The following is a 17,925-nucleotide window of genomic DNA, read 5'->3' on the forward strand; positions in this document are numbered from 1 at the left end:
ATTTTATTTTTCATGCTCTGCTTGGTTGATAGGACCCTTCAAACTCATACCTTTGTCCTTTCAACAGCAACTTACTGTCATTTTTAAAACAGTCTTGTTTTCTGGCATTGAGATTGTCCATACTCAATATTTTTTCTGTCCTGAGACTTGGGACCAAGAGTCTTAATTCCTTTTGGTAGAAAAAGAATCAAACCTGGAACCAGAGGCACACAGGAGCTGTGGCAGATGCTGCAGCCACCTAGCCTATATCCTTTCTCACCTTCTGTGATGGTTAATTTTATGTGTCAACTTGACTGGGCCACAGGGTGCCCAGATATTTGGTCAAACATTATTCTGGGTATTTCTGGATGACATTAGCATTTGAATGGGTAGACTGAATAAAGTAGATTGCCCTCCCTATTGCGGGTGGACCGCATCCAAACATTTGAAGACCTGAATACAACAGAAAGACTGACCCTCCGGAGTGTAAGAGGGAACTCCTTTTCCCTGACTGCCCTGAGCTGAGATATAGGTCCTCTCCTTTGGACTTCAACAGAAACATCAGCTCTTCCTAGATCTTGAGCCTACTGGCCTTTGGACTGGAACTACATTCAGTCCCTTGGTTCTCAGGCCTTGGTTCTCAGGCCTTGGATTTCAAACTGGAACTACACCACCAGCTCTCCTGGGACTCCAGTTTGCCAACTGCAGATCCTGGGACTTCTCAGTCTTCATAATTTTGTGAGCCCCTTTCATATCATAAGACACACACTCTCTCTCTCTCTCTCTATATATATATATATACATACACACACACACACATATATATAATATATATATACACACACACACACATACATATATATATATAGTTGTGTTTCTTTGGACATCCCTGACTAATATGCCTTGCTCCTTATAAGAACTCTGACTGCATGCAGGTGACAATGTGCTCAGCTAGACAGATGTGCCTTCATGGACTCGTGCAGCTGAAGATGGCCCAGGTTGGCATGGTCTAAGCCGCATCAACTCTTGCCTGGATCATTGTAGCTGACTTCTAGTTCCTGATCCTGCTTTGCTCCCTAAACCAGTTCTTTCCACAGCATCCAGAGTAATCCTCTCACGGTGTAACCTGATCACATCACTTTTTATACCCAAGACTCGCCAATGACTTCCATTCCCACAAAGCGAGAGCAACATCTCTACAGTGGTCTCCAAAGCCCTGTGTGATATGAATACTGAAAGTGTGCCTCAAACATGGAAAGGAATTACATTCTACACCTGTTTCTCCCATGTCCACTTCATTGTTCTTCAGCAACGCAGCAGTGTGTGGATAAAATCTTTCCATTTCCCACTGGATTCACAGTCTTGAGGTATAGTCCTCACATATTACAGTAGACATGGTACCCATTGACTTGCTCCAGGCCTCTTTAAGCTGTCCTCACAGCATGCTGTACCTTGTCCTCCATCTCAGTGTATGACTGTGTCCTGTGTACTGGTCCTGGGTGCTCTGGCACCTCACCAGAGAACCTCTGACACAGATAGTTACAGGCAAATACTTGTCCTTCTGTTTTACTGTCTTGGATTTCTTCTGTAAAGATTGGGGTAGAAGATGGGGTACAACATACACAGTGGTTACAAATGAGAAAGATTCAACTTAGTACTTATTTATTCACTTCACTTCATCCCACAAATAATTCGAAGGGGCTTATATTTCAGCTTAGTATTAAGAAGAGCTGTCCAACAAAGACTCCTAATGGAACAGAAAATTTTAGGAGGCAGTGGGTTCCCCATCTCAGCAGGCATTCAAGTACAAACTGAAGGACAGGTCACTAAGGCTGCCGGAACAAAGTGTTCTGAGAGCAGGCCACTCTGGATGCTCAGTCTGCTTCCTGTCTAGTTTTCCCTGGGATGTTCTCCTCCTTCTGAGCTCCACTGGCTGAGCTAAATGCTGTTCCTTCAGAAATCCTAGAGAAGCCAAGGACCCGTCACCATAGTTATGTTCATCATAGACATAACCATGACAAAAGACAGGAGAGGACCCCCACCTCTCTTTTCACAGGTTCATCTTCTGACAGCGATGATACAGAGGGGAGGGAAGCTGGGGAAATGCACCACCTGATTACATGACATCAGCATCACGGGATGGATTAGAAGTTAGGCTGCTCCCTAAACCAATGAAATGAGTTTGATTTTTCCACCCTTTCTCAAGAATCCCTCCCTCTCCATTGCTTCTTCTAGAGGATTGATATTTAAAAGTTGTTTTTGGCATTTGTCAACATACATTCCTTCCAGATGTTAACCAAAGGTCCCAGACCAGTTTTGATGGCATGGAAGTGCTCAAATAAGTCATAAGAATTTTTTAAAAGACGAAATTGGTGGTGAGTCCAGCCTGGGTCTTGGGTCTTGAACAGTATTTTTTATTTGCTGAAGGCAAAAGCCTGTCCTCAATGCTCTACTGGCCAAAAATATTATTTGCATTTAAAGAAAAATAATCAAATGCTTTTTTGGGTGCTTACACTTATTTTTCCCTTCTGTTTAGACTGAGGACAGTGGGGCCCTGTTCTCAGTTAACCTCAACATTCCCAGCCCCCTGCCTTCATCTCTAATTAAAGAGATAGGACAAATGGCATTTTAAATTTCTTTAAAATTTTTCAATAAACAAACACACATTTCAGCATCCAGCATTCTATTTATTCTAAGATGTTCAGAATAAATAGAACAAACAGAATTTACATTCTCTGCTCCCCACTTCATTTTATATGCCTTGAATGAAACATCTCACCCTCCCTTTAGAAAATATGACATCTATTCCAATGAGATAGATGAAGATCCAGAGTTGAAAAACAGTCTGTTTTTACTTGCCCAAATTCCTACAGAAATGAACCCAGTAGAACCTGGGATTTCTTGGCTGGAACAAATTTGTTGATGGAGATTAGGGCCTAATGTTTTTCTTTTAGTTTTCAACTTAGATCAAGAAACAGTCTGATTTTGGAAATTACCCTGTAGGAAAGATGGAAGAAATAAATTTTTTTCACAGAGTCTGGGATGTCATATTTTAAATATGCACAAGAATATGTGCCTGCAAAAGAGCTTTCTTTGAGCAGATTGCTGCTGGTGCCTGCTTTCGTTCTTGTGCTGAAAACCTGATTTTGGAGAAGGAGGATCAGTGTCAATTCTGCAGAGGGAAAAAGAAGAAAATTTCAACTGGGTATATGTATTTCAATTTATCTGCTATTCATTTTGTGGCAGGTTGTATATTCCAAAAAAGAGTACAACAATATTTTCCATCCTACATGCTCTTTGACAATGTGACTTTGCAACCCTCATATAGACAGACTCCATGTTCCATCCTCTTGAATTTTATGAGCTTGTAAAAAAAAAATAAAGCAATACATCTTCCTCCTTAACCACTTGAATAGCAGTGCTAGAGGCCTGAACTGATTATCCATGTGGCCGCCATCTTATGAGGAAGACAAGGTGACATGGAGAGGCCACACATAGGAGCTGAGTGAAGAGGTCATCAGATGATTCCTGCTGCCAGCCATCAAGTCACACCCAGCTATTCTAGGAATCCCAGCAGAGGCTGCAGACCTTATGGAGCAGAGACAAGCCATCCTGCTGTGCTCTGACTGAATTCCAGACCCAACAGCCATGAGCAAAATAAATGAGGATGGTGTCTGGGGCTGCTCAACAAAAGCACCTGTGACATCCTTGTTCTCAGGCGCCTGTAGGAGTTCTGCGCCCCCACGTCCCCAGGGTAAGCAGAGCAGCCTCTGGGCAGTCAGCTGGCCTCAGGCAAAGGCCTCCACACAGGTTCTAATGAGTGGCAGAGCCAGCAGAGGCCTCTCAGAAGCCACAGCCTCCTGTGGGGGCTCTGATTATGCCGAAATGGATCTGTCTTGAGGCCACTTTGAACTCCTGGGAAACTCCGCAAGTTGAAAGTATTATCCACCGGAATGGCTGATACATGAACTGGGTACTACGGTTGGCTTAACTTTACAGAGGGGTTGGAAGTCAACACACATGTATGGAGCATCCCCTCTGTGCTGGACCTTGGGTTAAGGTTCTCTCTGCTGCAAATCCTAGGCAATAAGCCCTGAACCCAGCAAGTCTCAGTTTCTTCGCCTTAGAGTTGCTGTCTCTGTAAGGCCTCAAGGCTGATAAGAGACAGTCTTCATCATCTCATCACTTGGTGAAAAACTTGGTGCTGGGCAGAGCATGGTCAATATTTGCTATTGTTATTACTATTATTATTATTATCCTCAGTACCTAAAGTCAACTCCACAAAGAGAGTATTGTCACCCTCATCTCATGTGCAGTAATGAGCACTCAGGAGGCTGAGAACTTGCGAAGAGCCACAAGCCTCTGAGAACTTGAGCTAGAATTCAAACCCAGGTCTCCTGTCCTCCAGGCAGGGCACCAACTGGCAGCCATACCTCAAGCAAGCAGCCCTTGTCTTTGGCTTGGACCTTTGCAGTGGTTGCCAGTGAGGTCTTTGTCCAATTCACTTTCTACTCTGCAGGTATAGCGCTTGGAGGGACCACCCCCTCACAGTGTCCCCCTTCCCAGGTTGCGACTGCGTCCCTTACCCACAGCAGTTTAATCCATAGAGATGGAAAGGAGAATGAAAGTTGTCAGGGGCTGGGGGCTGGGGGTTGTTGTATAATGTGAACAGAGTTTCAGTTTGGGGTGATGGAGATGGATGGTGGTGATGGTTGCACAGCAATGTGAATACACTTAATGCCACTGAACTTAAAAATGGCTAACATGGTATATTTTGTTATGTGTATTTCACCACAATTTTAAAAAGTGACTGCATCCCCTAAAGGATGAGGCCCAAGCTCCTCCACTTGGCATATGGGACTCTCCCCGAAGGCCATCTGGTGGGGCCTTAGCCGCCCCTGCAGCCTCGTCTGCCTGTCCCTGTCTCCCTAGCACTCCGCAGCTCCACTCCTGGCTTCCTTACACACACCACACCATTTCTGCTTCTTGTTCAGGCTGTTCCTGAGATTCTCCTTAATCCCGCCTTTCTTCTCATTTTGAGGGCTGGGCCCAGGTGGGGCCTTGGCAAGGCCACCTCTCCTCACAGGCCTCAGGCTTCCAGCCTGTGCTCTGTGCTCTGATGTATTTGCGGGTCCACCCTGCAGAGGACTGTGGTGATCTTGCCATCTCTCTCTGTTAACGTGGGGGCTTCTCAGACTAGGAACTGCCCCCAAGTCATCCTGTGACTCCAGCTCATCATACCGGTGTTGGCCAATGATCCAACTAGCTGGAGCAGCAGCAACCACGTGGGCAGCAGCCTGGAGCCCTTGCCGGGGAGCAGAGGTCCTGGGGGATGGTGTGGCCCTGAACTCACCCTGACATCCACATCTGGGTCCAGGGATGTGGGGTGGAGGAGACTGGCCTGACGGTATAGGGTTGCACAGGTGGGACACACCCTCACCCTGCGTCACAGAGGGCTGCATGGAGAGTGGGAGAGGGTAGGGGAAGACATTGACAGGGAAGGTGTCCTCTTCCTACATAGAGGCCAGGGCTGTGGGCCAGGGTCAGATGCCTCAGTGCTCACCTTCCCCATCTCTGGCAGACCCTCTGGACTGTGACATCCCATGGGAGCTTGTGTAAGAGCTCCCAGGACATGGGGCCAAGGGGCATGTGGCTGTCAGGTGAGAGAGATGGAAGAGGGTGGTGAGTTTCGTACTACCCTTTCCTCCTGGGATCAGTGGCTGAGGTGTGACCTGGTGCCCAGCCCAGTCTGGACCCAAGCCTGCCATGCTGGTGTCTGTAGAGAGGCAGGAGCCTCAGAGCTCCGTGGCGACAGGCCTTGCCAAGTAGCTGGCACAGGGTCCTTCCCCACAGCATCTCCCTCAGCAAACCTCTCTGGGGGTGATGCCACAGTGATCAAAGGCATGCATTATGGAGCCAGCCTGCCCTGGTTTGAATCCCAGTTCCAGCACTGACTGCCTCCGTGACCTTGAGCAAGTTGCTTAACCTCTCTGTGTCTCCATTTACTCAAAATGAGGATACTGATAGCACCCACATCCTCAGGTTGTTCAGTGTCGGTCCTGTAGAAAACATTATGTAGATCCTGGGTGTTAAAATTATGACCCTGTTCCTGGCATCTCCCTGAGAGGCCAGTAGGGAGAGTTTTGGATGACGATTCTGAGTACGACCTGGTAGATGAGGTCCTGTGATTTGTCCCCTTGGGGACAAAGCCAGGCCATTGTCACTGCAGGTTAGCTCCTTTAACTTTTCCAAGAGGCACATGGACCCTGGGGCTCTCACAGCCTTCCTGCCCTGCACACCACAGTGACCCCACATCCAGGGCAGGTTTGGGGGTCTAGGTCCAGGGGGCACATAGGGGCATCTGGAAGCTCCTCCCCACTCCACGCAGGCTGGCCTGAGCAGTGCTGGGGGAGGTGGGCCACTTTGAGCCAGAAGATAAACATATTAACTGAACTTTCCATCTGTCATTTCAGAGAGTCATTTACTGCCTAGCTGTGGTTGGAAAAATTAAGTCCTTGTAATTTAGAGTCAACATTTCTCGCGGAATCATGTTAGACAAGTTGGCGGCATTCGCAGCCTCTCGGCAGTTGCCTACAATCAAAACAACTTTGCCCTGGCCCCGTGGACTCCCCTGCCAGTGGCACGGCTGGCTGTTCTGCACTGGATACAGAGCACTACAGGCCATGGGGCGGGCCTGGGCACACCAGGCCTGGGGCCCCAGTAGGAGTGGCAAGGCAGAGCACCCTCCTCCCGGGTTTTCCCCTTTGCCTAATGCAAAACCAATCTCCCGTCTATTAGTGTGCAAGCGCCGCCATACAAAATACCACAGACTGTCCTTAAACCATAGACATTTATTTTCTCACAATTCTAGAGCCCTGGAGCCTGCAATCAAGGTGTCGGCGGGGTAGATTTGTCCTGAAGCCTCTCTCCTTGGCTTGGAGATGTCACCTTCTCCCTGTGCCTTCACACGGTCTTACCCCTGTGTCCATCTGTGTCCTAATAACTTCTTATAAGAACACCAGTCATATTGGATTCGGACTCACCCTACTGACCTCATCTTAACCTAGTCACCTCTTTAAAAGCCTTATCTCCACATACAGCCACATTCTGAGGCACTGGAGTTAAGGACTTCAATGTATGAATTTGTTTGGGGGAAGGTCACAATTTAGTCCATAACACCCAGTCCATTTTGGATTAGTACATTCTCAGTCTACCTAGGAGAAACTGGTTTCATTGGCTCCATTTTTCAGATGAGGAAACTGACTTCGGAAAGACAGGTGGTGGTCCCCAGGTCCCACAGCAGCAATGCCAGGCTGGAAAGCCAGGGCTGGGATTTCTGGTTCACACAATTTGCATCACAGCACAGCTATGTCTGCCCCACAGCCCCAAGGTGAGCATTCTACTGGGTCCCCTGCACAGGCCCCGGAAACCCCCAGAAGCTCCATGGCAGATGATAGGGAGATGGGCTGCAGCATAGGTGGAAGTGTCCAGTAGTGGGCGGGGAGCCCTGGGAAGCCTCAGGCAGAGACACCTGCTTGCCTCGGGAGGTTGTCTTCAGTGATGAACTCTCTCATACGCCGTCTGCTCTTGCTGACCCTCCATCCTTACCCATCCTGAGGGGCTTCCCCAGAGACTTTCTCATTATTCAGCCTAGTTTTAGTAAGGGAAATATTGGGGCCCACTAAGTACTGGTACTAGACAACTTAGTTTAAAAAGGGGCCAGGTGTGGTGGCTCACGCCTGTAATCCCAGCACTTTGGGAGGCCGAGGCAGGCAGATTACCTGAGGTCAGGAGTTCAAGACCAGCCTGGCCAACATGGTGAAACCCCATCTCTACTAAAAATACCAAAAGTATCTGGGCATCATGGTGGGCACCTGTAATCCCAGCTTCTTGGGAGGCTCAGGCAGGAGGATCACTTGGGAGGTGGAGTTTGCAGTGAGCCAAGATCACGTCACTGCACTCCAGCCTGGGCAACAGAGTGACACTTCATCAAAAAAAAAAAAAAAAAAAAAAAATCACAGCAGACTGTCCCAGAATCAAGGGGGCTTATCCCTAGACCTTAGGCTACATAGTGGATATTGTAGGACCAGCCCAAATTCCTCATTTTGAAATGGGGAAACTGAGGCTCAGAGTACAGCCCTGATTTATCCAAGGTCACTGTCTTAGTCCATTTGCATTGCTATAAAGGAATAGCTGAGGCTGGGTAATTTACAAACAAAAGAGGTTTATTTGGCTCATGGTTCTGCAGGCTGTACAGGAAGTGTGGCGCCAGCATCTCCTTCTGATAAGGACCTTAGGGAGCTTCCACTCATGGTGGGGTGGAAGGAGAGTCACCTTTGGTTTCCTTGACTCTGTTTGGTAAAGGCTGTCCTAACTGTATGCGAGAGATGGCAGACACAGGCAGGCAGAGGAGAGATCGATCTTTCAAACCAGGTTCAGGCAGACTCGACTTCTCCCCAGTGGAGCGGAGCAGGTCGCTGCCACGCAGATCTGCAGTGTGGTCTCCGGGAGCAAAAGGCATGTGGAACACATCAACTATATGTGGCCATCAGAAAACTTGCTCTCATAAAGGTCTCTCTCCATCCTGCACCTACCCCCATATTCTGAGGTGGAAACTGAGGCTCAGCCAGGCTCAGTGACCTGCCCGAGGCCAACAGTGAGAGAGAACCCAAGTTCCCATCTCCAACCCCAGGACAGTCACTGAGACTCAGTATTGACTTTCAGGTCCCACATGGGTTTCAGCCTCACAGTCAGAGACCTGAATTCTGGCCACTGGGCTGTGGTCCCTGTTCGGAAGCCCTGCTGCTAGGGAGTTGAGTGGGGCATGCCTCTGAGTGACGGCCCCTGGACTGAGGCCAGGGCATCTATTTCCAAAGTGGGGAGAGTTCTCTGACACCCCTCACGCTGTGTGCCGAGGCCCCACACACATCTGCTATCACTTCCAGGGCCTCCTGCCCTCTGCTTCCCCTGACTGGGGAGAAGAAAATATTAGTGTGGCTGCCCCAGGGGTCTGAGGTCTGCTGCCCCTCTGTGTGTGGCATTGCCCTAATCTCCCAGCCCTGCCCTCCCACAGGCTGCTCTGCTCCCCCGCCCCTGCACTTCCTTAGGAAGATGCACAGGGAAGGAGGTACAGTGCCTGCAAATGAGAAATCCATCTCCTCTCTGCTCCAGCCGTCTGCCTTGGGGACTGCAGAAGGCCCCTCTCCTGACCAAGGCCTCCCAGCAAGAAAGAGCTCTCCTTGAAAACGTGGTTCTTTGCAGCTGCCCAGGACAACTTAGTGTGTGTGGTCTGGAGGCTTCCTCTGTGAATCCATTGACCTTGGAAGAGGGGACCCCTGTGGTGGGCAGATTCTAAAATGGCCCCAAGATTCCTGCCCCTGCATGTCGACACCCATTTAATTTCTTTTGCTGGACTATGGGCAGGACCCGGGAATATGCTGCGGAATCACCCTTGTCATCAGGTTACTGTATCTGACAAAGGGGCCTGGGCAGCTAGAATTAAAGTCCTTGATCATTTGGCTTTGATTTAATAAAAAGGGAGATTATCCTAAGTGGGCCTGACTTTATTAGGTGAGGCCTTAACGGGAACACCTCCAAAGCTTTCCTGCTGGTCTGGGAGAAAGCAAGCAGCCACACCCGTGGAGGGTACCACAGGGCCAGGGACTGCCTGCCGGATCTCTAGCAGCTGAGTGTGGCCTCTGGTTGACAGTCCTTAAGAAAGCAGGTACCTCAGTGCTACCACCACAAGGTGCTGGATTCTGCCAACCATTCGAATGAGCCAGCCAGCTCCCACCATGATTTCAGTCCAGGGTGACCCTGGCCAGAGGACCTCAACCCCCTGCACCTGGAATCTTGGGCCCTGGAAACTGAGATGACAGGTTTGCATTGTTTTAATCCACTAAGCTTTGTAGCCATCCAAAACTAACATGGCCCTCTCCACCCCCAGGTTCCTCCTCCCGATAAATCTCTCAGAGCTCAGCCTGGCATGACAGTGGGCAGGGATATATCTCAGTTCAAGCATGTTTGACAGGAAAAGTTAATCATCATGCTGACGACATAACATTGAAGCAAAAATAAATCCACTACTATCATGGTTGTGGGACAGAGGTGAGACCAATGAGAGGGAGAGAGAGAGACAGATGAACACAGAGAGAAGCAAAGAAAGAAAAAGACACACACAGAAAGAGAGACAGAGAGAGACAGAGAGAAAGAGAGAGAGACTCAGAGATAGACTCCTCAGCTGTCACAGACACGGTGCTTTTGTTACAAATGCTTTCATCTTGCTTCTGTTTTACTCATTCATTTATTTTTAAACCTTGTCGTCCTAATAGAGCCAAGAATGAAATAAAGCTTAGTAAATTAATCCTCACTACTTCTGATTAGAACTTTATTTTTCTTTCTGGGGAATGGCTGGTCCCTGCAGACAAGGGAGCTAGCTCTGGGGGGAGAACAAGCCTAGATGGAGAGACTCCCTTGGCGTGGCACCGTGTAGCTCAGCAGCAGGCATGGCCCTTAGGCTGCCTGGGTGTGAACAGGCTTCCCGCTCTGTAAAGTGCCCCAGGAGCAATAATTTTGTAGAAGGTAAATATCTCCATTTTGAACCTGGAAAACGTAAAATAAGGATGGCATTTGAGTCATTTGCTGTGGTTTCAACGTGCATCTGGGACCTCATGTATAGTGTTGCCTTTCTTAGTCCATGGTCAGGGCATTGAAGGGTGACACCGAGCCATAGGCACCAGGAAACTTTCCCAAGGGATCTCCTGGCAGCACTCAGCTCACAGCAGGTCCTTGTGGCCAATGGCGCTGCCCCGAGGTAGCCAGTCCCCACCTCCTTCCCAGCACAGAGCAGGCTAGCCTCCTCCGTGGGGAAGGCCATGAGACTGGTTTTGACCAGTGGGGTGTGAGTGGGAGTGATGTGAGCTGCCTCCAGGATGGAGCATTTAATTATGGATGGGAGCCACTTTACATCTCTTGCCCCTGTACAATCTGCAAGGGGGACCCACAAACCTCCAGGCCCAGCAGCTTGCATTCTGAGTGAAGACAGTGAGGAGCAGAGTGCCCAGTTGAGCCACTCTAGACATGTAACCTGAGTGAGGAATAGACCTGTGCTGTTTGGAGCCACTGACATTTCTTGGTTGGTTGTTACTGCACTAACCTAACTCATATTGACCAGTGGAGCCTGTCAGGGCCACTTGGTGCAAGCAAGTATCCTTACTGGCCAGGTGCCTCAATGACATGTGCACTGACCTGAGCCATGCAGGGGTGCTGCCTTGTAGAGTATGATCTGGAGTTAGGAGGTGAGGGACAGATAGGTTTCCTGGTTAACAGAGGAACATTTAAATCTATTAGAACTCTGAAGTTCTTCAATTTTATTTTCTTGTACACAGAAATACTTGAATTTTTATTTACTTGTACACAGATATACTCATAGTATACATGCAGTTATGTTTCCCACTTTTTGCTCATTTTAAACATTTCTCCGTGTTGCTATAGAATGTGTAAGAATCACTTTTAATGGTTGAGTAAATACTTCGAGTGGATTATGAAAGAACTTAATCATCATTCCCTGTGGTGGGACATTTGGATTGTTTGCAGTTCTGTGCTCATATAAGTACCACTGCAATAAACATCTTTGTGCATAAAGCTTGTTTTCTGTTTAATATTATTTACTTTGGCAAAGTTCCCAGAAATGGAATACCTGGGCAGAAATGGCATGAAGCCTTGCCTTTTTCAAACATAGGTTTTTAAAGTAAAGCATTCATCCACACTGATGCCATAGGATGGTAAGTCCGGGGAAAGTAATGCACTCTGTCCTTAATCATGAACCTGAGCCAGGCCTTGGCCCACGATCTGACTGTCTGTTATTACTCTCCAGGACTTCAGGGATGCAGGCCAAGCTTCAGAAGCCCAAGCCCACCTGGGGGGTGTGACCCAAGAATGGGACCCAACAGCTTCAGCTCCGTACTCTCTGGCTCTAGCCCAGCTCACAGAACTCCCGAGGGCCCACCACTGTCTCCCCAGACACCTCCACTGACTCATCGGCCCCCAGGGTGTCTGCTGGTGGTTGGTGGCAGCCTTCCTTCTCCACCTTGAGGTTCCCAAGCACATCTGCCTCTGGCTGCTGATGCCACCTCTGCAGGCTCAGAGCTGCTGCCCTGCCCCAGGCTACGGCCCCTGCCTGCTGTTGCTCCTCCCTCTGAGTGGCAGTGCCTGCAGCTCACTGGGGTCTCACAGCTGGAGTGCTGCAGGTATATCCTCTATTCACTGGGAAAATGCCTGTGTTGGGCTACACACCAGGATCCCTGGGGCCCAGCTTTTTCCTGCCACCTCTTCTAGATCTTTCCCCTAACCCACAGTCCTGGCTTATCTCCCTGGGAGCCTGAGAACCCTCTGAGGCACTCCACAGTGCTTCACTCAAATCATTCTTTCCCTTCCATGCCCATGCAAACCCGTGCCTCAGGCAAGCCTTTCTCTCGTCAAGGGTGACAAAGACTCTCTCCTTGATAAAATTTTAACCAGGCTCCTCTGAGCCCTGTTTCCACCAAGACCTTGGCCTTGCTCTGTCCTTAGCAGGCTAAGCCCAGTTTTAGCAAAGAATCCTACTAACTCAGTTGATGACAGTCTTCCCATCCTTGATAGCTGATCAGACTCCTCTTCCTCCACCCCTGATTCCTACCCAAACTCCTCCCAGTAATTTTCCCTCCACCCTTCTCCCTGCTTTCTGTAAATTCCTGCTTGCCCCTGGTATATTCCAAGTTGAGTTCAATCTCTCTGCCCTACTGCAATAATCCCAAATAAAGTCTTGCAATTTTTAACAAGTGTCAGAATAATTCTTTTTGACAGAGGACATTTCTTCTGTCCAGGACAACAGGATGGGAGAAGTTAGTACGTGGGGTAAAGTTAGCCTTGGGGAATGGCTCTCACCATCCCCTAGACTACAGCCTTATCTCTCTGATAAAGAACATGATCCTTGGTGTAAAACCAACCCATCACACACACAACAGTGGGTGGGTCAGGAGATGGCCCCTGGAAACTGGAATATCATGCAGGACATCTGTGCCGTGAAATTTCTGTGCTGTGTTGGAGAGCTGGGATGCCCTGATAAAGGAATGTTCTGAGCATCTTCCCTAGAGAACAGAGAATCCCATGCCCCCCTACCTAGCATCCCAGCCTCACCTTCACCCCACAGCATTTCCCTTTAGACCAAGTATCCATTCATTCAGCATTCATTGATTGTGTTCCTCCTACATCATCTTGTCTTAAATTATTGGTGGAAACTCAGTATCTTCAGGGTTTCTTTCTTCCTTAACTTTTAGTTTTATTTTATTCATTCAGCAAATATTTTTGAGTGGCTGAGCACCTGTGAGGTTCTGAGGACATCACCATGGGTTGCGAGGTGGACCGAGGCTCTGCCCTTATGCAGCTCCCAGTCTCAGAGAGAAATTGGCCTGAAGCAGAAGTTTTGTGTCTGGCAAGATGATGCCTGGTCTCAAGGCTGAGTTGTCAAAGACTGGGTCACAGACTGGAAGGTCAAGCATCTAGACAATGGTTTCTTTGTGTGCATGTGACATCAAACATTTCAAGCAGATTGCAATAATTTTCAGGGTGTGATAGGAAATAAATTCTTTGCACCTTTCCCACTTCCTACTCCTTCTCCTCTTCCTCTCTTCTTTCTCTTCCCCTTCTTTTCTTACTCGATTGTCCCAGAAGGTCTTGAGGTAATTCCACTATAGGCTGTGCAAACTCGCCCTCACCACATCCTGGTAGGAAGGTGGGGCCTCAGGTACCAGCAGAAGCTCAGGATGGCAGTGGCCGGGCTGTCATCCAGTATCCCAGTGAGAACCTCACCTGAGGGTCTAGTCCCTCCTCTCTGCCCCCCTCCACCCTACCTCCTCTTCCCCACCCCCACCTCCACCCTGCCACCGTGAAACCGTTGCCTGGTCCTCTGAGGAGGAGGCACCACCTCTGCCTCACTTCCCTGCAGGCTTTTGCTTCCTTTGTGGCCCTTGAGCCCAGTGACACTGTGGCTGAGGGTGTTGGCAGATGTCTCTCCCTCATCAGATGGCTTACCCTGAGGATAGAGATTGTCTTTCTGTCAGAGCACCTGACACACAGTAGGTGTTCAGAAGACATGTATTTAGAATATGAAGGAGAAGCCAGTGATCCATCGTGGTTTCCCTCTATAGTGGCCACAGAGGGGGTCCCCTTGCTGTGGCCCCACACACTAGCCCTCCTGCCTCAGCTCAAGGCCTCTCTCAGAGGCCAAGGCTCTCAAAAGAGGTAATGTCTGGCCAGATGGTGTCTGACCAGGCCCACTTCACCTGGGGCCCATTCAGAGAAGGCCCAACCATGCCATGTTTCTGTTAACTTGTTCTAGAAATGTTTGTATTCTTGAAGTCTCCATTGCAGGCAGGCTGTGGGACTGCCCTGCAGCGGGTGAGCCTGTCTCCTCTTCCTTGGGGAAGTGCGTCTTCATGGCCAGCTGCCTGCATCTCTGGCCCACCGAGGTCGCGGTAAAGATATGAGGTCAGCAGTTCAAACCAGGTATCCCTGCAATACATACAAACGCGGAGGAATGGACGCAGCATCTAGTGTGGGCAAGGGTGCTAGCAAACCACCCCCTTCACTTGGGCACCCTGCTCACGTGAGTAGGGTGTATATGCACTTTAGAGTTCCGATGAGAGAGAGAGAAAGAAGGGGGCAGGTGTGAGACAGAAAGAGAGAGTGCCACATGGTGACAAAGCAAAGGGCCAGCAACAAAGTGGCCAGATGAGGAGGACACATGCCCTTGAGCTCCGCTCAATGAAGCTCTGCAAGGCTGCTGAGTGAAAAGGACCTTTTTGCTTCACCCCTGCAGCCATCCTTGCCTCTGCCTTTAGACATGTTGCATGGTGCACGCTTGCGGACACTGCCGCTTCTCTGTGGTTGATTCACTCCCAGGCAGTTCCTAGCACATGGTTGCCCTAAATGCCTCCCTTCTCTCGGGTCCCATCTCCCCCTGCTCTCATGACTGTCTCCTGCCTGCTTCCCAGCCCCAGCTATCATGTATGTTTGTTCAGAACTTTGCACCTTAGGGTCACCTTTCTGCCCACGGTCACGTTAGTCCACACGGCAGCCTCAGAGGTGACACTGCTATTACCACTGCAAAGACAGTCAGGGTGGCACCCATCAGGGTCAACTCCCAATTGCATGTCTACTTTCGAGGTCAAGATAGTTCTCCATGTTGGATGGACAGGGAAGCTGCCATGCAGAGGCTGCATAACTGCTCCAAGATCCCACACAGCCCATGAGAAGAGACAGAGAAGATACGGCAGGCTGTCTTTGTGACTGGATTCTTTCACTCAGCATAATGCATTTGAGATTCAGCCACACTGCTGCATGGATCAGTAGTTATTTTCTTTTTATTGATGAGTAGCATTTTATTGTTTGATGTACCATGATTTGCTTATTTACTCATGGACAGCCATGTGGGTTCCAGTGTTTGGAAATTATGAACAAAGCTGCCATAAACATTTGTGAGCAGGTCTTTGCATGGAGTTCCATCTGGGTCCATCTGGGTCCATCTAATGGCCAAGCCTCTGTTCCTTAGCCGCTAGCTTCCACTGACACAAAACGCAATTGAGAGAGCATTCATCCTGTCAAACAGCCACTTTGGAATACACTGATAATTGTCACCTTGTTTCTTGAGGTGTATATATTGTGAGGTTTCCATTTTCTCATAAAATTAACAGAATTGAGACCCAATTATAGAATACATTAAAAGACTAAAATACCCAGCACACACAATAGACATGTCAGAAAGACTAAACAGGAATCCTGACCATACCAAGGGCTGGTGAGGATGTGGAGCAGTTGGCGCTCTCCCACACTGTGGGTGGAAGGGGAAACAGCACAGCCACCGTGGTGAGCACTCTGGCAGTGGTGAGAAGGTCACTGTAGAGTGAGCCATGCACTAGCCATACAACCCAGCAACCCCACTCCTAGGTGTCACCCAAGAGAATGCAAAACATGACTCCATACAAATGCTCACAAGTGTTTATAGCAGCTTCATTTATAATTACCAAAAGCTGGAATCCACACAGATTCCATGAATCAATAAGCAAATCATGGTACATCATACAATGAAATTCTATTTATCAATAAAAAGGAAAGGACTACTGATTCCATGCAGTTGCACGGTCAGATCTCACATGCATTATGCTAAGTGAAAGAAGCCGGTCACAAAAACAACACACTGTCTGATTCTATTTATATGACATTCTGAGGAAGGCAATGCTATAGAAACAGGGAGATTCAGGTTAGGGGAGAGGTTTGACTACAGTGGGGCATGTTCAGGAAATATTCTATATGGACATAGATGATGAAATATTATTCCAAATATAATAGGTGGAAATACTCTGTATCTTGATTATGGTGGTGATTACATGGCTATATATATTTGCCATAATTCATAGAAGAGTACATCTAAAAGGACAAATGTTATTGTATGTAAAATTATACCTTAATAAATCTGAGTTACAGAAACTACCTAGCTCAGCAGATGCTCTTTGAGAGTGAGTGAGCCCAAGCTTCACCCTTGTAGGTTATGTAAATGCATAAACCTCTGTGAAAACAGTGATTCCTGACTGTCGCTGCAAGTTACCAAGCTGAAGGTGAGCGGCAAGAGAGGTGCAAGGTGTAGCAGGAGAAAGTGTGCCAAAGCGCAGAGAGGAAGGTGGGGAGGGGCCCAGGCCGGAAAGGAGTTAAGGTGCAGCAGGGCTCAGAGCTCTGCACCTCCGGAGTGGGTGTGGCCTGCCTAGAAGAAGCAGTAACCAGTTGGTGAGGGAAATAGAATCCCTGGAGAGAGGGGCAGGTAGGGGCAGGACAGGGGTCGAGGCCCTGGCTGGGGTTCAGGAAAGGCCCAAGATTGCCAACACAGCAAGAATAGCAGATCTTGGGGGCGGAGGCTGCAGCACAGCTGGGCTCATGGCCCCCGGTGAGACCTGCACACAAGCACTCAGATCCGGGAACCTGGGCCTGGCAGTACTGGGCGCCAGATGAGGTGCTGTCCACTCAGGAGACCAGGTTGTCCTCCCCACTATGAGGGTGAGAATGGCATGCAAGAAGGCAAGGGCCTGCAGCTGTTACTTCACCCAGGACACAGTCCAGGGCTGTAGCCCATGCTCTGTCCTGTGTGCTACAGTCCATAGCTTCTCTCGTGGCCAAGGTGGCCCTGTGCAACCCTATCTCAGGCAGCAAGATGTATTCTGGGCCCCAAGTGGTGTCCCTGGGGCACCTTGATGTGGTCCCCTCCAGGCAAAGTAACCCAGACACAAGGGGTTGGCTGGTGGTCAGAGAAGTGTTGGCCTCTGCAGCCGTCTGACTCCAGCATAGCGAAGTGGTGACATCTGTCACCCCTCTGCAGCCTCTGACCCTGGTTTTCCAGCTGCACCACTTGAGGATGCTGCAGAGCCATGAGGTCAAAGAAGTAATCCTTTCCCTCTGAAGTGAGGACCTGGAAAGTCCACATTTGCTGGAGAGCAGGGGAGGCCTCTGCAGGATGGTTACGCCACTTGTCACCAAATGGTACAACCCAGCCCCAGTAGGGGTGTGGGCAGAGCAATTTGCTCCCTTTGAATATCTAGTTCTGTGGCCTGCAGTAGCTTAGGGAGTGGCCCAAGGGGGTTTCTCTAGTTAAGTCCTGCCGGTTCATCACCCCAGACTCAATACGCACCTGGCATTAGGCAAAAGTGGTGAGCCCAAAGAGGCATAAAACAAGGTCAAAGCCCATAGGCAGACTTACCCATTGACTGGAGATAAAACATACGGAGGGATGATCCAGCTGCCTGGTGCCCATCCCTGGGAGGGGCAGGTGGCTGTCTCTGAGGGTGGTGGGCCACTGCACTGCCAGTGAGTTTAGAAGACACGGCCCCTCAGGTGCCGGGAGCACTTTCTGTGTTCCTTCCT

Source organism: Pongo pygmaeus, chromosome 8 (assembly GCF_028885625.2).
Source record: "Pongo pygmaeus isolate AG05252 chromosome 8, NHGRI_mPonPyg2-v2.0_pri, whole genome shotgun sequence".
Lineage (NCBI taxonomy): Eukaryota > Metazoa > Chordata > Mammalia > Primates > Hominidae > Pongo > Pongo pygmaeus.